At 37.6% G+C, this 24,319-nt stretch overlaps 1 long non-coding RNA gene and 1 pseudogene across 1 annotated transcript in view; one reads left to right on the plus strand and one right to left on the minus strand.

The window, feature by feature from the left end:
• LOC110126070 (uncharacterized) overlaps window positions 1-24,319 on the plus strand; it is a 185,592-nt gene that overhangs the window by 16,161 nt on the left and 145,112 nt on the right. The window lies entirely within an intron of this gene.
• Window positions 16,023-16,129, minus strand: LOC139032489 (U2 spliceosomal RNA; annotated as a pseudogene).

Consider the following 24,319-nt stretch of genomic DNA (forward strand, 5'->3'; position numbering starts at 1 on the left):
GACCGGGATGGGGAATACATGTCAATCCATGGCTAATTCATTTCAATGTATGACAAAAACCACTGCAATGTTGTAAAGTAATTAGCCTCCAACTAATAAAAATAAATGGAAAAAAAAAAAAGAGCCCCTCCTCCAAAAAAAATAAAACTGAAGGTTTATGGAAACCCTATGTTGAGCAAGTCTATTGATGTCATTTTTTTCCAACAGCGTTTTCTCACTTCATGTCTTTGTGTCACGATTTGGTAATTCATGTAATGAACTTTTTTATTACCGTTAGATTACTATGGCGATGTCTGATCTTTGGTATTACTATTGTATGTTGTTTTGGGGCACCATGAACTGTGCCCATATGAGATGATGAACTGAATCCATAAATGTTGTGTGTGGTTTGACTGCTCCACCAACCACTGTTACCCCATCTTTCCCCTTCTTCCTGGATCTCCCTAGCTCCTGAGATGTAACAATATTGAAATTAGGCCAATTAAAACTCTACAGTGACTTCTAAGTGTTCAAGTGAAAGGAATATTCAAGCATTTCTCACTTTAAATCAAAAGCTAGAAATGATAAAACTTACTGAGAAAGGCATGCCAAAAGCTGAGATAGGCTGAAAGCTATGTCTCGTGCTAGTTAGCCAAGTTGTGAATGCAAAGGATAAGTCCTTGGAGGACGTGAAAAATGCTACTATAGTGAGCACATGAATCGTAAGAAAGGGAAACAGTCTTGTTGCTGAAATGGAGAAAGTTTTAGCATTCTAGATAGAAGATCAAATCAGCCACAATACTCCCTTACCTAAGTGAGAGAAAGGCCCTAACTTTTTTCAATTCTGTGAAGGCTGAGAGAGGTGAGGAAGGTGCAGAAGAAAAGTTAGGAAAGTTAGCAGAAAGGAAGCTAGCAGAGGTTGGTTCCTGAGGTTTAAGGAAAGAACCTGTCTTCATAGCATGAAAGTACAAGGTGAAGCAGCAAGTGCTGATGTAGAATTTGCAGTAAGTTATCCAGAAGATCTAGCTAGGATAATTAATGAAGATGGATAAACAACAGATTTTCAGTGTAGGTGAAATAGCCTCCTATTGGAAGAAGATACCATCTAGGATTTACATAGCTAGAGAGGAGAAGTCAATGCCTGTTTTCAAAGCTTCAGTACACAGACTGGCTGTCTTGTTAGGGTCTGATGTAGCTGGTGACTTTGGGCTGAAGCCAGTGCTCGTTGACCATTCTAAAAATCCTGAGGACCTGAAGAATTGTGCCGCTTCTGGTCTGCCTGTGCTCTAGAAGTGGAACAACATAGCCTGGATGATAGTACATCTGTTTACTACATGGTGCTGAATATTTGAAGCCCACTGTTGAGACCTACTGCTTAGGAAAAAAGATGACTTTCAAAATACTAATGCTCATTTGACAATGCACCCAGTCACCTAAGAGTTCTGATGGAGATGTACAATATGATTCATGTTGTTTTCATGCCTGCTAATACAACATCCCTTCTGCAGCCCATGGATCAAGGAGTAATTTTGACTTTCAAGTCTTAATTATGTGAGAAATACAACTCATAAGGCTGTAACTGCCATACACGGTGATTCTTCTGATGGATCTGGGCAAAGTCGATTGAAAACCTTCTGCAACGGATTCACTATTTTAGGTGCCATTAAGAAGACTTGTGATTCACAGAGAGAGGTCAAAATGTCAACATTAACAGGAATTTAGAAAAAGTTGATCCAGCCCTCAAGGATGACTTTGAGGGGTTCAAGACTTTAGTAGGAGAAGCAACTGCAGATGGGTGGAAACAGCAAAAGAACTAGAAGTAGAGGAGGACCCCGAAGATGGGACCGGATTGCTGTAGCCTCATGATGAAACTTTAATGGACGAGGCATTTCTGCTTCTGGATGGGCAAAGAAAGAGATTTCTTGAGATGGAATCTACTGCTGCTGAAGATGCTGTGGAAGTTATTGGAATGACCATAAAGGATTTAGACTGTTACATAAACAGTTGGTAAAACAGGGTTGAGAGGGAATTGACTGCAATTTTGAAAAGTTCTACTTTGTGTAAAATGTTTTCTAACAGCTTTGCATGCTACAGAGAAATCGTTTGTCACAAAGTCAGTTGATGCAGCAAACTTTGTTGTTTTAAGAAATTGCCAAAGCCACCCCAGCATTCAGGAAACACCACCCTGATTAGTCAGCAACCATTGACATTTGAGGCAAGATCCTCCACCAGCAAAAAGATTATAACTTGCTGAGGCTCAGATGATGGTTAATTTTTTTTAGCAATTAAATATTTTTAAATTAAGGTATGTCAACTGAAGAAAAATGAACATCCTTAAAGTTGCGAGTTAAGATTTATTAGGAGGCCTTACTTAAGACTTACTGAGCTTTACTGAGGACTGGGCTTCCCTGATAGCTCAGTTGGTAAAGAATCCACCTGCAATGCAGGAGACCCAAGTTCGATTCCTGGGCTGGGAAGATCCACTGGAGAAGGGATAGGCTACCCACTCCGGTGTTCGTGGGCTTCCCTTTTGGCTCAGCTGGTAACGAATCCACCTGCAATGCCGGAGACCTGGTTTCAATCCCTGGGTTGGGAAGATCCCCTGCAGAAGGGAAAGGCTACCTACTCCAGAATTGGCCTTGGACTGTATAATCCATGGGGTCGTAAAGAGTCAGACATGACAGAATGACTTTCACACTTCACTTCACTGAGGACTAATAGCCCTGGAGAAAGCCTGTCAGCTCTGAGGAATTACTCTGAAGAGGTCAGGAAGGAGCCAGGACATATAGGCATTTTTGCTGGAAAATAAACAAAACCGAACAAACCCATGTAGTTGAACATCAAAAGATTACTGCTAATAAAAAAATAGACCTCTCAGGTTAATGATTTTAATGCTTTTCTATGTGTGGAAGATGGAAGAGTCTGAATTACTGAGATGGTTCCTTAGATAGGCATCTTTTCTATCTTGGGCCAGGATCCAGAGCATGGAAAATATTTCCTGTTTTTCTCCGTCTTGAGTTCCCCTCAGAGTTCACTGTGGTGGGGAGTGTGTATGTGAAGGGATATCTTCAGTGCTGATGGCTTGATGGTGGGCTTCATTCATTGTTACTGGAATGTCAGGGACCATTTGGTTTCCACTGGTTTGTACATTTTTTCTAGGCATTATATTGCACACTTAATAGACTATACAGTAGAGTGTAAACATAACTTTTATATTCACCGTGAGACAAAAAAATCATGTGACTACCTTCATGTCAAGGTTGGCTTTATTGTGTTGGTCTGGAACCTAAGCCACAATATCTTGGAGGTATGCCTGTATCTTTATCCTCTTAACCCATTGTAGGAAGAAGGTCCTTTAATATTGTATTAATAGTAGCATACAGCCCAGAACAAATCAAGGGCTAGGCCCCTCCTACTGCCTATGGGTCAAAGCTATGTCCACAATGCCTGTTAATTTTAGATGGAATGTACCACCTACTTTAGCAATTATTCTGAGCAACCATGGTCCAGGGATGGCTACTTCCAGTGTCAGGTTGCCTACCAGCTGTGCTTCAAGAAGAAGAACTTTAGTAGCTCATCAAAATTCTTTAAAAATTTCCTTCTAGCATTTGTTGTTTTTCAGCCACAGGCAAAGTTAGCACTGGATGGATGGAATTTACATCTGGAAAATGGCATTCCAACTTTAGAGAGACATTGATAAACAAGGGCTGGCTCATATTTATGCAAATATTTCTTAAGCATATCTCAAAAAATTATCTTACTTTCTGTTGTATTTTTAAATTGCACAGTGAATAAATTTGTTGTTGTAAAAACCATTAAAGTGAAATGCTTTAGCAGAATTCTCCTTTAAGTACTTCCACACTGGTCCTAGTCACCCACCTGACTTCATTCCTCTAATCAGATCTTTATGCAATGCTATCTTAGTTTTTGAACTTTCTGGTGCTTGAGAGTCACCTGGAGGGCAAGTAGCTTGATTCGACAACCCCTACCCAGAAATTCTGGTTCAGTAGGTTTAGGGTGGGAAGTGAGAATGTGCTTTTCTAACGATATCTCAGATGTTCAGTTCAGTTCAGTTCAGTTACTCAGTCGTGTCTGACTCTTTGCAACCCCATGGACTCCAGCACGCCATGCTTCCCTGTCCATCACCAACTCCCGGAGCTTGCTCAAACTTATGTCCATCAAGTCGGTGACGCCATCCAACCATCTCATCCTATTGTCCCCTTCTCCTTCTGCCTTCAACCTTTCCCAGCATCATTTTCATGACTCATTTTCCAATGAGTCAATATCTCAGATATGCTGATTCGCAAACCAAATTTTGGATAATGTTACTATTGGCATATGGTATATGGGTCAGATGGGAAAGAATCTGCCTGCAATGTAGAAGACTTGGGTTCCATCCCCGGGTTGGGAAGATCCCCTGGAGGAGGGCATGGTGACCCACTCCAGTGTTCTTGCCTGGAAAATCCTCATGGACAGAGGAGCCTGGGGGGCTACATTCCGTGGGGTGCAAAGGGTTGGGCATGACTGAGCGACTAAGCACACACAGAAATATTTAGTACAACTTTGTATGTACAGTTTTGTGCAAATGTTTTACTGTTTGCATTATTGTATAATTTGCCTTTAGAATGAATAATGTGTCTTGGAAATAGCATTATGGAAATGCATAAATTTGCTGTATTTTTTCAAGTTCTTGCAGAATATTGTATATTTTCTTCTAATTTAATAGCTACTTATAGTTTATTTGAATTACTTTTTTTCTTGCACAATAATTTGTGTTCCCTGAAGTTAATACTTGCCTTTTTTATGCTTATTTTTAATGTTATTTTTAATTAACTCAAACCCACACACCAGACAGTGTATATTTTCTCTCAATATGTTCACATACATAGTTGTATTAATTTTGAAGAAATCTTTCCTCAGATATACTTCTAACTTGCTAGGTCTTTACTGACCACTCTAGACTTGGTGTAGAACTGTGATTTGGGGAGTCTCTTCTGTTAGCCCAAGGGTTGCTTTTGCCTCTGACTTGGGTTGTGTTACCTGTTTCCTGATTTGACATCTTCCTCTTCTTGATTTACTGCCTTTACTTATTTATTTTAATTGGAGGACAATCACTTCACAACACTGTGGCAGCCCCTGCCACACATCAACACGATCAGCCACAGGCGCACATGCGGCCCGCCCCCCCATCCTGAGCTGCCCTCCCACCTCCCTCCCCACCCCATCCCTCTGGGTTGTCCCTGACCACTGGCTCCGAGTGCCCTGCTTCACGCATTGAACTGGCACTGGTCATCTGTTCTACATATGGTAATGCACATGTGTCAGTGCTATTCTCTTGTATCATCCCACCCTCGCCTTCTCCCACACTGTCCAGGAGTCTGTTCTTTACATCTGTGTCTCTTTTGCTGCTTTGCATATAGGATTGTTTTTACCATCTTTATAAATTCCATATATATGTGTATATATGCATTAATATACTGTATTGGTGTTTCTCTTTCTGACTTACTTCACTCTGTATAATAGGCTCCACCATGCTTCCGTAGCTTTCCAGGAAAAGGTGCATGAATGCTATTTTTTTTTTTTTTTTCGAGACTTTGAATGTCTGAACATGTCTGTTCCTTTGAAGATTTGTCTGTCTGTAGCATTCCAGATATTTTGAAATTTATTGATGCTATGCCTTGGGATGGACTTTCTTCGCCCATGGATACTATTGGGAAATTTTTAATATTAGAACTCAAATTCTGGGACATTAAACAAAATACTTTGATGATTTTCTTCCCTTTACTTTCTCTGTCTTTTTTTGGGGAACTTTTATCATTATGTTGGAACTTCTGGATTGGTGCTCTTAATTTTCTAATCTTTTATCTCTTTTTGTGTTTTTGGTTTATCCTCTTGGAGATCTTTTCAATTCTGTCTTCCAACTTTTCTGTGTAATTTTTCCTGATTTTGGTCATATTTTAAATTTTCAAGAACGGTTTTTATTCTTTGCATGTTCTTTATATGCCACAACTTCTTTCTCCATTCATCGGTCAATGGACACTCAGGTTGCTTCCATCTCTTGGTTATTTATAAATACTGCCAGGAGCAAGGGGCTGCAGATATCTCTTTGAAATAGTGTTTTTGTTTCTTTTGGAATATTCCCTACTCCCAGAATTGGAATTGCTGGACCAGATGGTAGTTATATGTTTATTGAGGAACCTCTAAACTGTTTTCCATAATGACTGCACCAATTTACAGTCCTACCAACAGTACACAAGGGTTCCCTTTTCTGTACAACCTCACCAGCACTTACCTCTTGTCATTTTGATGATAGCTGCTGTTAACAGATGTGAGGTGATATCTTAGTGTGGCTTTGATTTGCATTTCCCTGATGATTAGTGATGTTGAGAACTTTTAGTGTACCTGTTGGCCATTTGTATGCCTTCTTTGGAAAAATGTCTATTCAGATACTCTGGCCCATTTTTAAAATTGGTTTTCTTTTTTCTTTTTTTTTTTGCTATTGAGTTGTATGAATACCTTATGTATTTTGGAAATAAACCTCTTATCAGATACATGATTTTGAGACATTTTCTCCCATTCTACACGTTGCTTTTTCATTTTGTTAATGATTTCCTTTGTTGTGCAAAAGTTCCTTATGTGTTTCAGACCTATTCAGTTAAATCCACAAAAAATCATGACTATTGTGTCTTCCTGATGTATTGCAATGTGCTTGCATAGTTAGTAACATATAATAATCTTCTTGGTTCTCTTGGTAAGTTTCATCTTGTATTCAATTTGATATTAATATTGTTACAGCTTATTTTCCTTTAGGTATTTTTGATATATTTTTTGAAAAATGAAGTATAGTTGATTTATTAGTTTCAGTTCTATAGCAAAGTGAGATGTATCTTTTCTCATATCTTTATTCCAACATTGTCTCGTTATTTTAAGCCTGTCTTTTAAAAATAGCAGGAGGTTATTTTTACACCCCTCAGTCTGTGAGTCTGTCTTCTAATATAAATTTTACCTATTCATGTTTATTTATGATGTTTTTAGGCTTGTTTCTACTCTTATTTGCTCAGTCTTTCTTTTCCCCTTTTTTCATTTGTCCCCCCACACCCCTCTATTCATTTAAAAATTTTCTCTTTTTCCTGCTAATATGTTAATATTAGAAGCAGTAATGCCATACACATAATTAAACTTACATTTTCTAGCTATCAATTAATATCTACGTCATTTGGCTATTGCTATAATGATGTTTTGTAATGAACTATCTCACAAATAAACCCAAATAATAGCAGTTGTTTTTTGTTTTTTTTTTTTTTGGGTTCCTGAAGATAGTTTCTTTTTTTTTTTTTAATTTTTTTTTTAAATTAGTTGGAGGCTAATTACTTTACATCATTACAGTAGTTTTTGTTATACATTGAAGTGAATTAGCCATGGATTTACATGTATTCCCCATCCCAGTCTCCCCTCCCACCTCCCTCTCCACCCGATCCCTCTGGGTCTTCCCAGTGCACTAGGCCCGAGCACTTGTCTCATGTACCCAACCTGGGCTGGTTATCTGTTTCACCCTAGATAATATACATGTTTCAATGCTGTTCTCTTGAAACATCCCACCCTCGCCTTCTCCCAGAGTCCACAAGTCTGTTCTTTACATCTGAGTCTCTTTTTCTGTTTTGCATATAGGGTTATCGTTACCATCTTTCTAAATTCCATATATATGTGTTAGTATACTGTAATGGTCTTTATCTTTCTGGCTTACTTCGCTCTGTATAATGGGCTCCAGTTTCATCCATCTCATTAGAACTGATTCAAATGAATTCTTTTTAATGGCTGAGTAATATTCCATGGTGTATATGTACCACAGCTTCCTCATCCATTCGTCTGCTGATGGGCATCTAGGTTGCTTCCATGTCCTGGCTATTATAAACAGTGCTGCGATGAACATTGGGGTGCACGTGTCTCTTTCAGATCTGGTTTCCTTGGTGTGTATGCCCAGAAGTGGGATTGCTGGGTCATATGGCAGTTCTATTTCCAGCTTTTTAAGAAATCTCCACACTGTTTTCCATAGTGGCTGTACTAATTTGCATTCCCACCAACAGTGTAAGAGGGTTCCCTTTTCTCCACACCCTCTCCAGCATTTATTGCTTGTAGACTTTTGGATAGCAGCCATCCTGACTGGCGTGTAATGGTACCTCATTGTGGTTTTGATTTGCATTTCTCTGATAATGAGTGATGTTGAGCATCTTTTCATGTGTTTGTTAGCCATCTGTATGTCTTCCTTGGAGAAATGTCTGTTGAGTTCTTTGGCCCATTTTTTGATTGGGTCATTTATTTTTCTGGAGTTGAGCTGGAGGAGTATAGCAGTTGTTTTTAACATATGCAGCTGAGCAGCTGAACTGAGGCTTGGTTGATGTAGACTGGGTTTGGGGATGCGGCTCTGCTACACAGTGTCGCTCTGTGGTGTTATTACACAACTATGTAACTGTGAGCGCTTTCCTTATTCTATTGGCCTAGGTTTCTCAGATAGTTTAGGTTCCATTAGTGTTTTTCCCATAGTGGACATGATGAAGCTTTATTTGCATAACATTTTTGAGGACACTGAGATAGAGTACCAGCCTTGGAAGATTTCTTCAGAATTGTAAAGGGAGTGTTGATGGCCATAGAATTTGAACCAAGAGGAGATAAGAACTCTATAGAAGTTCTTGGTGAGACAAAGAGAGAATGAAGTTCTGAGAGTAGAAATGCCTGATGTATGCTCCATCTTGGGATGCCGTTTGGGTCCAGCAAGAGGAATTCTTTTGGACATGACTTTCTAGGCTTCTTAGGTGCCTTTGGCTCAGCTGAATCTCTTTTTTCTCAGTTATCACAGCATTACTTCTTTTCATGACCCCAAAATGTTGTAAACTCGCAGATATCAGAAACTTTTAGAAAGAGCTATATGATCATTTAAGCAGAGAAAACTAATTCCCAACTTCAGGGACGCTGGTGGAAAGTACCAATAATCTCATAGATGTATGAAGAGCACTGGTGGTTAGGAATGAACAATGAGAGCAGGTGGGCAGGAACACTGATAGTGTGAACTCGTGGGAGAAACTAGCAAAGCTGAGTAAAGTAAGTTGAAAGAGTAAAAACTGACAAATCTGGGGAAAAAAATTTATGCCCAAGACAAATCCCTTTATTGTTTAAAAGAATACATTTATTAGTGTCTTTCAGGGATGTCCAGGTGGCTCATTGGTAAAGAATCTGCTTTCAATGCAGGAGACGAAGTTTTGATCCCTGGGTTGGGAAGATCTGGAGAAGGAAATGGCAACCCACTCCTGTATTCTTGCCTGGGAAATCCGATGGACAGAGGAGCCTGGCGCAGGCTACAGTCCATGGGGTCACTAAAGAGTCGGACACGACTTAACGTCTTTTAATTGACCTTTTCCCAACCAGATTCATTTTGAATCTTGGACTCATGCAATTCTTTAGAGGCACACTAGAGGACACTGTTGAGTTATAAATATCCCAGTGCTGTTTGCCTGGTTCCTATTAATGCTGAACTTGCAACTACTTTCATTGATGTCAGTATTTCACTTTCTGGGCTAGCAGTAGGATTTGAAAAAGACATGGAGATTTGCTTCCAGCGCAGGGAAAAAAAGTGACTTAAAACAGCGCTTCTTGAAAAATAGGGAAGAAAAAGGAAAAAGGCATATTTGTGAAGGAGTACTGATTTTTTTTTCTTTTGGTATTTTTTGGTTATAAATTCACATTACTGATACAGCCAATATACAAACCACAGTTGTAGCAACCAGAGAAAGAAACAGGATATGACCCCCTTTGTGAGATGCTCATAATATTCCCAAGGAGGCAGGGGAAAACTCCATTCATCTGCATTTCATTCCAAATGCTCTTTTCTTTTGCTTGTCATTTTGAAATGGGCTTAACTGTTGCTAAAAAGTTACAGGAACAACAGAGCTAGAAATCATCTGTTTCTTCACAAAACAAGTTCACCCCAGATCAGCCATGTGATCTGCCCCTGCAGTGCCCAGCCCTCTGACCTGAGTCTTGCTGGAACAGCATCTCTTTGGGGACTGAAAAAGAATTCCTGTTCTAAGTTCTTCATGCTATTTCTTTCAAGTTTGGTGCCTGCTATAATATTGAGTCCTCTTTAAACCAGATACTGAAAAGTAAAACTAAAAGCCCAAATCCATTCAACAGAGAATTTACCGTGCAGATTTGAGATAAAATAAGCCACACATATTTGAGCAGTATCAGGATATACATTGCACAATTTTTAAAAAGTTGGTCAAGATGATTTGAGTTTTCTCACTGGAAGAACTGGGGTAGTTAATGTGACCATTTAAATTGCTTCCAACATTTTATTCACACCAATCTCTGAAGATTCTTAATTTCAAAAAAATATTTTGCATTAATAGAATTAGCTCTAAGTCTGTTTTTTTTTTCCCATCAACACTTAATACAGTTATATCAGTTTAGAAATATTTTAGGAATGATGTGTTTTTATTAATTTCCACTAAAAAGCATTTATTAAAAACATGCATTTGTTGATGCAGTTACTATACACAACTAGTTTTGTGTGACTCCTAGTCTCCTGATATCTGCCCTCCTGTGAGGCACCAGATACACCTGGATTTGCATCCCAGTCCAGCAAGTTATTCATCCCAGGGCTCTCCTGGGCAACTTGGTTGATTCTATGAGTCTCTAATTGATGAAGATAATAATTTTTTATCATAATGGCTTTGTAAGGATGAAATGATACATTGATATGAAGTGGACAAGTTGGCAAAGTATTCAATGGAATCTAGTGGGTTCCCTTTTGAATCCACTTGAAGCCAGCAGTGATGTAGTAGGAACAGAGTCCAAACTGCCATATCATTGTGTGTCCCCACATCACCCTGCAAAAATCTCACACAAAAAAAGAAAATACTACAAATGGGGAGACACATTTCACATAGTCAAAGGAAAAGCGTATTTCCTGTCCAAAACCTGGAATAAATTTGAGCTATTAATAATATATGCTGCACTCCAGAGTATTTTAATCAAGTCTCATGAATGACTTTGGATCAAAGAAACGAATCAATCAACAGAAGTAGAGCCTCTCGGGGACTCACCTGGCATTTCCGTGTCTAAGACTGCCTTCTGAGCTTCCCTGGCGGCTCAGTGGTAAAGAATCCACCTGCCAATGCAGGAGACTTGAGTTCTATCCCTGGTCTGGGAAGATCCCACATAACTTGGGGCAACTAAGCCAGAATACCACAACTACTGAGGGTCACGGTGCCCATACCCTGTTCTCCGCAACAGCAGAAGCCGCCCAGTGAGAAGGCCGCACAACTCAACTGGAGAGTGACCCCACTCGCCGCAACTAGAGAAAAGCCCACAGAACAACAAAGACCCAGCACAGCCAAAAGTAAATAAATAATTAAGAAAAAAAGACTCTGCCTTCCAGTGCAGGAGATGTGGGTTCAATCCTTGCTCAGGGAGTTGGGATCCCACATGCCTTGTGGCCAAAAGCCCAAAACATAAACAGAAGCAGTATTGTAACAAATTCAGTGTGTGTGTGTGTTAGTTGCTCAGTCATGTCCAACTCTTTGCAACCCCATTCAATAAAAGACTTTAAAAATGGTCCACATCTTTAAAAAAAAAAAACTTAAGAAGTAGGGCTTCTGTTTCCTTAGTGCCTTATATTCATGCTGAGAGTATGGTGCTTTAAGAAATTTTTATTTGAAATAAATTTTGAAAAGATGATAGGGCTCAAAGTCCAAGAAATGCAAATGATGAAGATACATGGATATAAAGGAAACAGTCTCCCTTGTACTCTACTGATCATTGCCCTTCCTGAAGGCAGCCTCTGCTGCATTCTTGACTATCTTTCTATTAAAAGCTATATAGTAGATAGCTTTTATATCTACTATATATATTAAAAGATATGTAGTAGATGGATGGGTAGATATGACATGATTTACTTTTTCAATTGGTGACATATTTCAGTGCAGATCAAAGAATCTTTTATATGAATGATTTAGTGCACCTTTAGGAGACACTTGTTCTCCTATCCAACTTGTGTATCCATTTAACCCATTTAATTGAATTCAGTTTATTAAGATATTAATGTATTATGAAAAATAGCATCACCTTGTATCGCTTATGAGTTCCACAATTGTTCTATTTTTACTTCTTGTGAGTCTCTGATTTTCATTTTTTTGCATATTAAGATTATCTGATTGCCATCTGCTGAATTTCACAGTTATTTGTGTTTGAGTTATTAGAACATGGTCTTTTAACTTTCTGCTTCTTTCCTCTGGAAATTTCATTTCACCTCAAAGAAAGATTCAAAGAATATTTCTAGAGATGGCTGAGACCATGGTTATAGAACATGATTCTTAAAATACATAGTCTGCTAGACTGATTGGGTTTTTTGATACCTTAAGGCCCTTTTGCAAACAGTAGGCAATGGGGCATAGTTATAGATAGAATCTTTTCAAACATGTGCATATATCTTTAGGCTAAAGTGCTGGAAAAAATATTTTATCAGCAGTGTCTGTATTCTTCAGTAGCACCATTGTTACTTTTTTGGTCATAATTTGATGGTGAAAATATTTCAGTGCAAGATCAAAGAATACTTTTATTATGAATGATATTAGTCACCTTTATAGGAGACATTTTCTTTTTTCCTATGAACTTTTTGTATCCTTTACCCATTTTAAATTGAATTCAGTCTTATTAAGATATTTAAAAATGTATTAGTGAAATAGGAACTTTGTAATCTGGCTTATGAATGTTTTCCTCAGTTTTCTATTTATCTTTTGGCTTTTCTTATGTGAGTTTTAACATGCAGACATTTTACATTTTTCTGTGAACGAGTCACTCTAAGATTATAAAAACATAGAATTTGCCACATGCTGAATTTCTAAGTGCATTTTGCTGTTTTGAATGTTTAGAACATTGCATTTTAACAGAAATTTTCCTTCTTTTCCCTCTGGAATTATCATCTCTCACTCTAAAGAAAGATAATAAACATATTTCTAGAAGAGCTGGCGGAGACCAATATGGATTATAGAAATGGATTGCATTAAAGACTACATAGTCTCTAAGACTAGATTAAGGCATCATAACTCATTTGATACCCTTAGAGGCCTTGCTTGGCAAACGTAGGCAAATGATTTTAATTAGCACATTGTGTGCCTGTAAATGGATGCTTCTAAAGAGCCTGAAATGAGTTCTTTTCTTAACTGATTCTTTTAAGATACCTTTAGTTTAGAGAGAAGCTCTGTGAGGTACTCTGACCCCAGGAATATTTTGTTGGTGTGGCCAACTACTTTTACCATTTCTGGGCATGCCTGTCATAGATGGTAGGCATATCTTGCCCTGTTCAACAGCAAAAAAGTTGTACTCTTAATATAAGTTGAGAAAAATGTTTTATTAATGGTCTTGTTTATATTTTTGATAGATGTAGGTATGAGTTTGTGTATATATAGTTCTCTAAAAGACAATGACGAACCTCAGTAGACAGTTTCCAAAATATTTTTCACTAGTCGGTAGAGCCCAATCTGATGAAGTTTCTCTATTTTACTTGCAGAGAATCAGATCATCGTGTATTATGTTGGTAAATATTTAAACAGTGTCATTGGGAGAAATTTTATTTTATAAAATTGATTTAGAATTAAAGTTACCTTAGACTTAGAATTTAGGTAGTAGAAACCTACTTGAAAGCCATTTATATAGTCATTAAAAAGATCCTCAATGATTAAAAATAATTAAAGGTGAGGGGTGGGTTCTCTTTACTCTCAAATCCTCAGAAGTCTCTGACTTGTGTTACTACATGTCTACCTATGGCTTTATTCAACTGTTATAACTTAAGACTCACAGGGCTGGTTTCTTTGGGTGAAGGCTGCTGGATTGCTCTTTTCCCAATAAATACAGAGTCTGATTTTTTTTCATGGTAAGCAGACAAAGATTCTCTTTGAAACATGTAGTCTGAGCGCCAAACACTGGATCCATTGTCTCTGACACAATAAGTGCCACATTCAGTCTTTAGAAATGGTGAGCTGTTTGCTTGTATTCGAGAACCAAAGACGTTTTCCACATCCAGAAAAGTGATGCACAGCTGAGTTTTCAATAATGCTAACACTGTGTGTGAGTGTGATTTCACACGGTGATGAGTACAATGTTGTCCCCTGACTGGTATATGCCTCTCATGGATCAGCTTTGGGTTGCTCACGATGAGTTATTCACTGTGTTACACCAATAGAACTCAATCACTTCAAATGAAAATGGAAAGGATTTCTGCTCATGTTTCATTTTGCGTGTGAGTGTATAGCGCTAGATTATATTTGTCCTACATATTTTGGATGTAATGTGGCATTCCAAATTAAGGATTGCCTTGTGTCAGGTTCTCCAGAAGCTGACTCTGAATTGAGGATTTATGTGCAAATGATTTATTAGGAAATTGCTCCCAGGAGAAACAGGTAAGGGAGTAGGAGAAACAAATCAGTGAAAGGAAGGAATCCAGGAAGGGTACAATTTCTAATAAAGTTCTAACCTCAGCTGGATCATACAGGAGAGCTTTACAGATCAAGTTAGAGCTCAGATTTTGTCCCAAATTGAGGCAAGGGGCCTGGGCTTTCATAAGTCACTCACAGGCTAAGAGCCACCCAATTCTAAGGGGGACCCAAACTCTCAGATACTCTCAACGTACTTCCACTTCTTGGCACAGACAGGCAAAGTGGCATCTGTGGTTGAGGGCAGTCTTCTGAAGATCATCAGAAATGTGGGTCCACAGAAGCAAAAGCATAAAGAAGCTGGGGATGGATTGGGTGCAAAGAAATGGCCAGAGTGCTTCAAGGGCGTCCAGTACCAAAAGTTGTTTGCTAGAGCGTTACTACTAAATTCTGATTAAAAGATTCTCAGTCACTAAAAAGACATCCTTTAGTGACTCTGATACATTTTAAAACAATTGTTACTAAATTGATAAATGATTCTGGTCGGACATTGGCTTAGTCAAAGACTATACTATAGGAAATCTTACTCATTAGTATTCCTCAAATACACCAGGTACACTTCTGCCTCAGGGGCTTTGTACTTATTTTTTCTTCCAAAGTCTCACTCCACAGATTTATATTTTGATAAAAAGTGAGAAAAAGTATGATAGAAGAATTTGGCTGTTTCACTCTGATCTAACCTTGCCATCATTGACTAGATGTTCTATGCTGTTTAATGTGAGGCAATTTTAAATACACAACATCTTCATGAATATTCTTGCCCCAAACTATTTAAACAGAATCTGATCAGACCTCCTTTTAACTTCCAGTTTACAACATAATTATAATAGTTTTATACATTCAATGTCCTTTGGATATGAGGTTTGCCCATATGCTTACTGCTGGAGGAGGAAATGGCAACCCACTCCAGTATTCTTGCCAGAAAAATCCCATGGACAGAGGAGCCTGGTGGGCTACAGTCCATGTTGCTTACAGCCAGGCTGTAGTCCAGGCTGCAAAGAAGTGGACACAAATGAACGTGCACACATGAATGAATGACTGAGCAGACACAAATGTGTTTACTGCTTATCTTGTCATCCTCCTTTCTTGCATCTCGGTTCCTTTTACCTGGAATCATTTCCCTTGTATCTGAAGCATATCTTTCAGTGTTCTGCTGACCAGTGTGGTAACCACTAGTCATGTGGATATTGAGCACTTGACTTAAAACTACTCTGAATTGAGATTTGCTGTTAGTGTAAAGCTCATCCTGAATTTCAGAGACCTAGTACAAAACTGTAAGAGATCTCATTAATGATTTTTGTATTAATTACATGTTGAATGATACGATATTGATATATCGGCTTAAATTGATCAATGTTCAGATGGATTATCCTTTTATTTTTTATTTTTACTTTTGCTTTTGAAATTATGGCTAGTAGGGAGTTTAAATTTGTGTCCCTCATGTTGCCTTTCTGTTGGACAACTCTGTTTTAGAAGTTTCTTTAACAATGGTCTATTGGTGGCAAACTTTTTTTTTCATATTTATTTATTTAAAAAGTTAACCATGAAAATTTTATTATTGGGTCATTATTTTTTAAACTATTACATGCCATGAGTGTGGACAACTATTAAGCTGGTGAGAACAGATACTACACTTGATTTTAGACAAAAGACTGAGAAGTACTGTGGCAAATTTTTAATTAATTTTTTTGGCTAAAAATGTCTTTATTTTACATTTGCTCTTGTAGTATTTTCTTTTTTTCACATGTGTTAGGCTAGATTGAGTTATTTTTTCTTCTCTTAAGGATATTATTTCCCTGTTTCTGGTTTCCATTTTTGGTGATAGGACCATGTCAGTCAACATGGGCACTCCTTTCCCTCTAATTTGTGTTTTCTCTGACTGCTGTTTGAAAAAATCTGGTTTTTAATATTCTGGTATATCATTATGATGAATCTAAGTATGGGTTTCTTGTTATTTATCCTGCTTGGGATTCACAGGGTTTTCTGAAACTATGTATTGGTTTCTCCTGTCAGTCTGGGAAATTACCAGTTGTCACCTCTCAGATGTCACCTGGCCCCCATTCTGTTTTTCCCCTTCTTCTGAAATGCCAGCTAGACCTATGCTAGACTTTTACTTTATCTTATATTTTCGCCTACATTTTATGTTTTCCTTATTTTTGTCTCTGTAAGGTGTGTATTGAATTAACAGTGGCTTAGATGGTTAAGAATCTGCCTGTGGTGCAGGAGACCTGAGTTCAAGCCCCAGGTTAGGAAGATCCCCTGAAGAAGGGAATGGCAGCCACTCCAGTATTCTTGCCTGGAGAATTCTATGGACAAAGGAGCCTGGCAGTCCAAGGAGTCGCAAAGAGTCAGACAAGACTGAGTGATTAATGCTTTCACAAGGTGTGTATTGAACTACTTCTTCATAATTACCTAACATTTTGCTAATACCTTTATCTGTGTCCAGTATTCTGGTTCACCTCCTCCATGGAATTTGTTTAGTTTCAGTGATATTATTCTTATTATTGTTATTTTGAGTACAATTTGCTTCTTTTCAAATCTGCTTATTTTTGACTTAGTCTATTCAGGCTGCTTTAACAAAAATGCCAGAGATTGGATGACTTAAACAAAAACATTTGTCTCTCACAATTCTGGAGGTTGTGAAGTCTGCGATGAAGGTTCCAGCAGATTGGTGTCTGGTGAGAGCTAGCTTCCTGGTTCACAGATAGCTGTCTTCACACTGTGTCCTCACATGGAGGAAGAGGTGAGGGAGCTCTCTGGAGTGTCTTTAATAAGGACACACATCCTATTCATGAGGATGATTACCTCATGAGCTAATTACTTCCCAAGGGCCCCACTTCCCAGTAAGATCACACTGGGAACTAGGTTTTAACATATGAATTTCGGGAGTGACACATTCAGTCTCTATTTCTTGTTCTTTAATCATATTTTAAACACTTCTTTTCTTTTAAAGATTCTAATACAATATACTTTTCTATATTCTATGTCTAGTAATCCCCAATATCTGTACCCTTTGCAAGTCTGATTTTGCTCTCTGTTATTAATGAAGACTTTCTTTGAGAGTATCTTCTTTCCTTATATACTTTGTGATTTTTGACTGTTCACTGTCTATATTCTTTGGAATTTTTTTTCTTTTGAAAATTCTTTGAAACCTGTGTTGAGGATTGAGTTATTTCAAAAGGATTTATATTTGCTTCTTGTAGGAGTCTAGGGGCACTGATAATCCAGTGTGACAACTGTAAGTTCTCTGTGTCACGTTGTTGGAACATCCAGTTAGTCAAAATTTCAAACTCCTGTGGGGTCTGCTTTTGGAATGAATTTTAATCTTTTTTTTCTCATCTCCAAGTAGGCAGTTTTCTCTGCTGTCCCCTTGGTGCATGTTCAGTTCAGTTCAGTTGCTCAGTCATGTCCAACTCTTTGCGACCCCATGAACCGTAGCACACCAGGCCTCCATGTCCATCACCAACTGCCGGAGTCTACCCAAACCCCTGTCCATTGAGTCGGTGATGCCATCCAACCATCTCATCCTCTGTCGTCCCATTCTCCTCCTGCCCTCAATCTTTCCCAGCATCAGGGTCTTTTCAAATGAGTCAGCTCTTTGCATCAGGTGGCCAAAGTATTGGAGTTTCAGCTTCAACATCAGTCCTTCCAAAGAACACCCAGGACTGATCTCCTTTAGGATGGACTGGTTGGATCTCCTTGCAGTCCAAGGGACTCTCAAGAGTCTTCTCCAACACCACAGTTCAAAAGCATCAATTTTTGGCACTCAGCTTTCTTTATAGTCCAACTCTCACATCCATACATGACTACTGGAAAAACCATAGCCTTGACTAGACAGACTTTTGTTGACAAAGTAATGTCTCTGCTTTTTAATATGCTGTCTAGGTTGGTCATAACTTTTCTTCCAAGGAGTAAGCATCTTTTAATTTCATGGCTGCAGTCACCATCTGCAGTGATTTTGGAGCCCCCCAAAATAAAGTCAGCCACTGTTTCCCCATCTATTTGCTGTGAAGTGATGGGACTGGATGCCATGATCTTAGTTTTCTGAATATTGAGCTTTAAGCCAACTTTTTGACTCTGCTCTTTCACTTTCATCAAGAGGCTCTTTAGCTCTTCTTCACTTTCTGCCATAAGGGTGCATGAGGTGAGTTTAATTCTGCTCACTTTACACTGATGCACATGCAGCCCTTTGCAAGTCCGCTTCTAGTTCCCACAGTTATTCACGAGACTGCCCATGTTAGGTGAACTCTCTCCTGTCCTCTGCAGTCTGCGAGCCTGTGAAAACAGAAGGTCGGGGTGATCAGCATTCAGAACATACCTCACAACAAAGCCAGATTTAGTTCTCTACTTATCCCTCTAGATTTTTTGTTTGTCATTTAATTTTTGTTTTCTGGGAGTCATTTATTTTCTTATCAGTTTATTGAATATTTAAAAATAAATTATAAAAAGTTATATTTTATCCAGCATTTTAAGTCATTTTTACCAGGAAGTTTAGTCATGAATTTTAGTTCATCAAAAATACTACTAGTGACAGTCTTATAATTTCATAAAAATAAAAATAAGGCTCAAGATGTAATTTTTAACTCTTACTAATTTGTGATGTGGAATTTAACCTTTGCATCCTCTGTCCTTTCTGTGATTTATTCTCATAGAGTTATTTCTAAATAGTAAATAGCATTGTATTTTAACCAATGAATGTTTCCATATAAGCTTTTTTCCTTTGAGTTAAATTAAAAAAGTATATTTGCAGTAAATTTTGTACTCATTTTCCATGTTGAATTGGTTTTTATACTGACACCAGTGCCTTTATATTTTGATTTTTCAACCCTTTTTTAAAAAACTGGTATATAGTTGCCTCTTTTTTGGGATTTCCTTCCTATTTAGGTCACAACAGAGCATGAAGTAGAGTTCCCTGTGCTATATAGTCAGTTCTCATTAGTTATCTATTTTATACATAAAAAGTGAAGTCACTCACTCATGTCTGCCTCTTTGCAACCCCGTGGACTGTAGCCCACCAGGCTGCTCTGTCCATGGGATTCCCCAGGCAAGAATACTGGGATGGGTTGCCATTTCCTTCTCCAGGGATCTTCCCGACCCAGGGATGGAACCCAGGTCTCCCGCATTGCAGGCAGACGCTTTACCCTCTGAGCCACCAGGGGAGCATTTTATACATAGTAGGGTGTACGTCAATCCCAATCTTTCCCATCCATCCCACCTTTCTTACCGCCTTGATTTCCACACATTTGTTCTCTATGTCTGTGTCTTTGTTTCTGCTTTGCAAATCAGTTCATCTATACCATTTTTCTAGAGTCCACATAAATGCATTAATATATGATATTTGTTTTTCTCTTTCTGACTTACTTCACTCTGTGTGACTGTCTCTAGGTCCATTCACGTTTCTGCAAATGGCACAGTTTCATTCCTTTTTATGGCTGAGTAATAGTCCATTCTATATATTTACTACATCTTCTTTATACATTCCTCTGTTAATGGACATTTAGGTTGCTTCTATGTCCTGGCTAATGTAACTAGTGCTGCAGTGAACATTGGGTTCATGTATATTTTTGAATTAAGGTTTTCTCTGGATATATGCCCAGGAGTGGGATTGCTGGGTCATGTGGTAATTCTATGTTTATTTTTTTAAGAACCTCCATACTGTTCTCATAGTGGCTGTATCAGTTTACATTTCCACCAACAGGAGATATAAGAGGGTTCCCTTTTCTCCACACTCTCTCCAGCATTTATTTGTAGATTTTCTTTTTTTTTTTTTTTGATGATGACCATTCTGACCAGTGTGAGATGACACCTCATTGTAGGTTTGATTTGCATTTCTCTAATAATTAGTGATGTTGAGCATCTTTTCATGTGTTTGTTAGCCATCTGTATATCTTCTTTGGAGAAATGTCTGTTTAGGTGTTCTGCCTGTTTTTTAATGTGGTTGTTTGGTTTTTTAATATTGAGCTGCATGAGCTGTATGTATATTTTGGAGATTAATCTCTTGTCAATTGCTTTGTTGCAAATATTTTCTCCCATTCTGAGGACTGTCTTTTTGTCTTGTTTATGGTTTCCTTTGCTGTGCAAAAGTTTTTAAGTTTAAACGGCTCCATTTGTTTATTTTTGTTTTTATTTTCATTATTCTAGGAAGTGGGTCAAAGAATATCTTGCTACAGTTTATAGACTTTTGATTTCTTTTTTTTTTTTTTCATTCTGAAACCATTTTACTTTATTATATTAAGGGAAAATTTAGAAGTGCAATTTAGAAGCAACGTAGATGCCAAAATGTGACTTTAAACTATTTTTGGCAGAATTTGTCTCTCTGAATTCTTCTGATCCTAGTAAATACTTTTAGGGGAAGAGTAATGGATAAAAATAAATAAAATACATCTTATTCATGTACCTGTAGACAAAATTGGACAGGAAAAAGAAAGAACGTTATGACCTATGCAAATACGTATCGTGAAATTATTCCTGAATGTAAGGATTGGAAGACTTTGCAGGCCTGAAATATATTTGTAAGGAAAACTTTGTAAAAGGGAAAAAAGCATTCCTCTACTTGGAATGGGTAAACTATAGTCTGATTGTAATGCCAGAGAATTTAGTTGAACATAACACTGAGGCTTCTTCCATGGCCCACTGATTTAGATAATGATGGCAGTAAAAAATATGTTAGTGAAGACCATTTAATACTGCAGAAGGGTAATAAGCAGATCTGGGCAGGAATGCACATAGATGTTAATCTAAATACATTTTTAAAAAACATGGTTTTCTAATAAACTGACAGGACATGAACAGCTCATTCACTTGATAGTCATCCTATATAAAGGCATTGTTATATAACTTTAAAGTACACTTAAAAGTTAGGCTTGTGTTTTCTATGTACAGTAGATAAAAGTTTTATTAGACTGCAGAATGTTGTTTCATGGAAATTAAGATAAACATGTTTCACACAAGACATTTTGCCATGAAGTGAAGTGCAGTTGCTCAGTCGTGTCCGACTCTTTGTGACCCCATGGACTGTAGCCTACTAGGCTCCTCGGTCCATGGGATTTTCCAGGCAAGAGTACTGGAGTGGGTTGCCATTTCCTTCTCCATAGACTTTTGATTTCTTTAGTCCTTTTTCAACTTCCTCAGTTGTACAATGTACTACAGTTTATTTCTATGAAGGGTATATTTGTGACAATCTTGCTGAAGCCTTGCATGAGAAATTCTATCTGTTGGTTTTGTTTGTGAAAGAAAAGTCAGCTACGTTTAGGATTTTGGTTCAGTATGTTTTTTCCCCTCAAAATATTGCAGACATACCTCCATTTTCTTCAGTTTTATACATGTAATGAAGACTGAGGCAAGCTAAAATTGTTTCCTTTTCAGGTTAACTTTTATATCTTATAGTACTTTTCTTTATCTATATAATTAAAATAATTTGTCCTTTTGTGTCTATAAATGGTTTCTATTTCAATAATTTTTCATAGAACAGGATACTGTGGTTATTTATAGACTCAGGACTCTTTTTTTTTTTTAAATCCTGAAAATTTTTCTTCATCTTCTTTCTTTCTTGTTTATTATTTATTTTGGGGTTCTAATATTTCTGCCTTCTTTCTTCAAAACATTGTTACTTACGGGTTGAATATTTATTCCTTGTTTTTAATTATGTAAAGTCAGCACTGCATATCTGAAGGGCATTGGTTCCAGGACCTTTGTAGATATCAAAATCCCCCCATGCTCAAGTCTCTTACATAAAATGGCATAGTACAGTTAGCTCTCCATATACAGGCATTGGGCATCCATAGATGCAAAATCTTCCTACATGAAGGAAAATTAACCGGTTGAATCCACAGACGCAGCACTGCAGACATAGAGGATTGACTGTATATCTGTTAAGGCCATATGATCTAACGTGTCTTTTAAGGCCATGTTTCCTTATTGGTTTCTCTGGATGATCTCTCTTGTTCCCTATTTTTAAAAATTATTTTTTTCATTGTCATAATTATAATTTTTATTTTCATCACCTTTCTGTGCAGGGAATCTTGCCATGTTTGTCTTCAATATTGTTGTAGTTTTATTCAATGTCATATCTGCTGTTTACTTCCTTCAATGAAGATTTTAATTTTGTCATGCTGTAATGGGCTTGTGCTTTATTCTAGTTCCTTTGGAATCGCTTTCATCATTTAACTGTATTCTTCATTAAGGCTTGCTATTTTATAAAAGTCATGTCTTCTTGTATTTTTGGGAACATCATGCAACTAGTTCCCAGAATTTTCCTCTCATTTTTCTAGAAATTGTTTTATTATTTTTAAGAGTCTACTTTTTCTCTTGAGTTTTCACATCTTGTAGTTGGCTTCCTTATTTGTTGCAGTATTTTTTTCATAGACTCTATATCGATTTATTTGTTGTTCATTTGATTTTAATATTTAGTCTATGCATGCACGGCATGGTCTCCAAATCAGAGTAGAAATCATCAATATGTTTAAGATATGTAAAGAATTCAGATTCCTTTAGCACAAATATTTTCGAGATATGGTCTGTAGATTTCTAGATTTCTGGGAAGGTTCTTCTGGGCAGCCCAAGGGTCAAGAGTAAGCACAAGCCCATCTATCTGGATTCTCTCATCTCTGAAAACAGAGCCACTCCATTTTTACCTATTTTGCATATCAAGTTTCTGTGGTAGATATCATTTGAAGGAAGGAACGAGCTGTTTAAGACATTTCTGAAAACTGCTCTTTTCATGTGTAACCTTTTTTTTATCTTTCTTTCTTTTTTTTTCCATTTATTTTTATTAGTTGGAGGCTAATTACTTTACAATATTGTAGTGGTTTTTGCCATACATTGACCCCCAATGTTCATCGCAGCACTGTTTATAATAGCCAGGACATGGAAGCAACCTAGATGCCCATCAGCAGACGAATGGGTAAGGAAGCTGTGGTACCTGTGTAACCTCTTAAGTTAGTCACTTTTGGAAGCTTTACTATTTCAGTATACCGGAAAGTATGAAAGCTGAAGGAAATAGGTCCCAAGAGAAAACAATGGATTAAAATTGCCTAAAAGGACTTATGGGCAGGGCAGATGATCTTATAAGAGGAAATGGATACAAATCACTTTAACAAAAAATTAACCAGTTACCATGAAGATGGGCTTAACTAAAATGAACTATGACTTACATATGAACTCAGATCACAAGTGGGTTAGTTTAGGGGTTGATAAAATGTTAGCTTCTTTTGTTTCCACTCATCCCTTTGTGACATTGTCTAAAATACAGCTCTTCCTACACTGAATACACCAGGATAGGATGGTGATGATTTCTGTTAAGGGCATACACAGGCACTGATTGACTGAGATGGGCAGATGACTTGAGAAGTCCATGGTAGGGACCTCAGTGGGCATCAGTGGGGTTGAAGTCTCAGGGTGGAAGGCTAAATTTAACATCTAGACCACCAAAAAAAGAAATTTTGTAGCAGTGTGCTTATTATAGGATTATGACTGAGTGGTTTAAAATACAAGGCTAAAGTTTGAGGAAGGACCTAGAATGAACTTTAGGGTTTAGAAACACAGTTGAAAATGTAGATGGGAGTGTAGTTTTGGTGGCTTGATCATTTCCTGTTTGGCACTTGACACTGACTTTTGCAGGGATCAGTTTATTGTGGGAGTAAAAAGCACATATTGGTTCTCTTCCCCCTTTGTTTTCTTCTTCCTAATCATATCATATTTTATCTGGTAGATGTAAAAACTTGTTTTCACTTAAAAGCCTTCTCTTTCTATGCAAAGGATTGATTTTTTAAAAGGTATGAATAATTTAACATATGCATGCATGTTTGCTAAGTTGCTTCAGTCGTGTCTGACTGTGTGACCCTATGGACAGCAGC

Source organism: Odocoileus virginianus, chromosome 31 (genome assembly GCF_023699985.2).
Source record: "Odocoileus virginianus isolate 20LAN1187 ecotype Illinois chromosome 31, Ovbor_1.2, whole genome shotgun sequence".
NCBI lineage: Eukaryota > Metazoa > Chordata > Mammalia > Artiodactyla > Cervidae > Odocoileus > Odocoileus virginianus.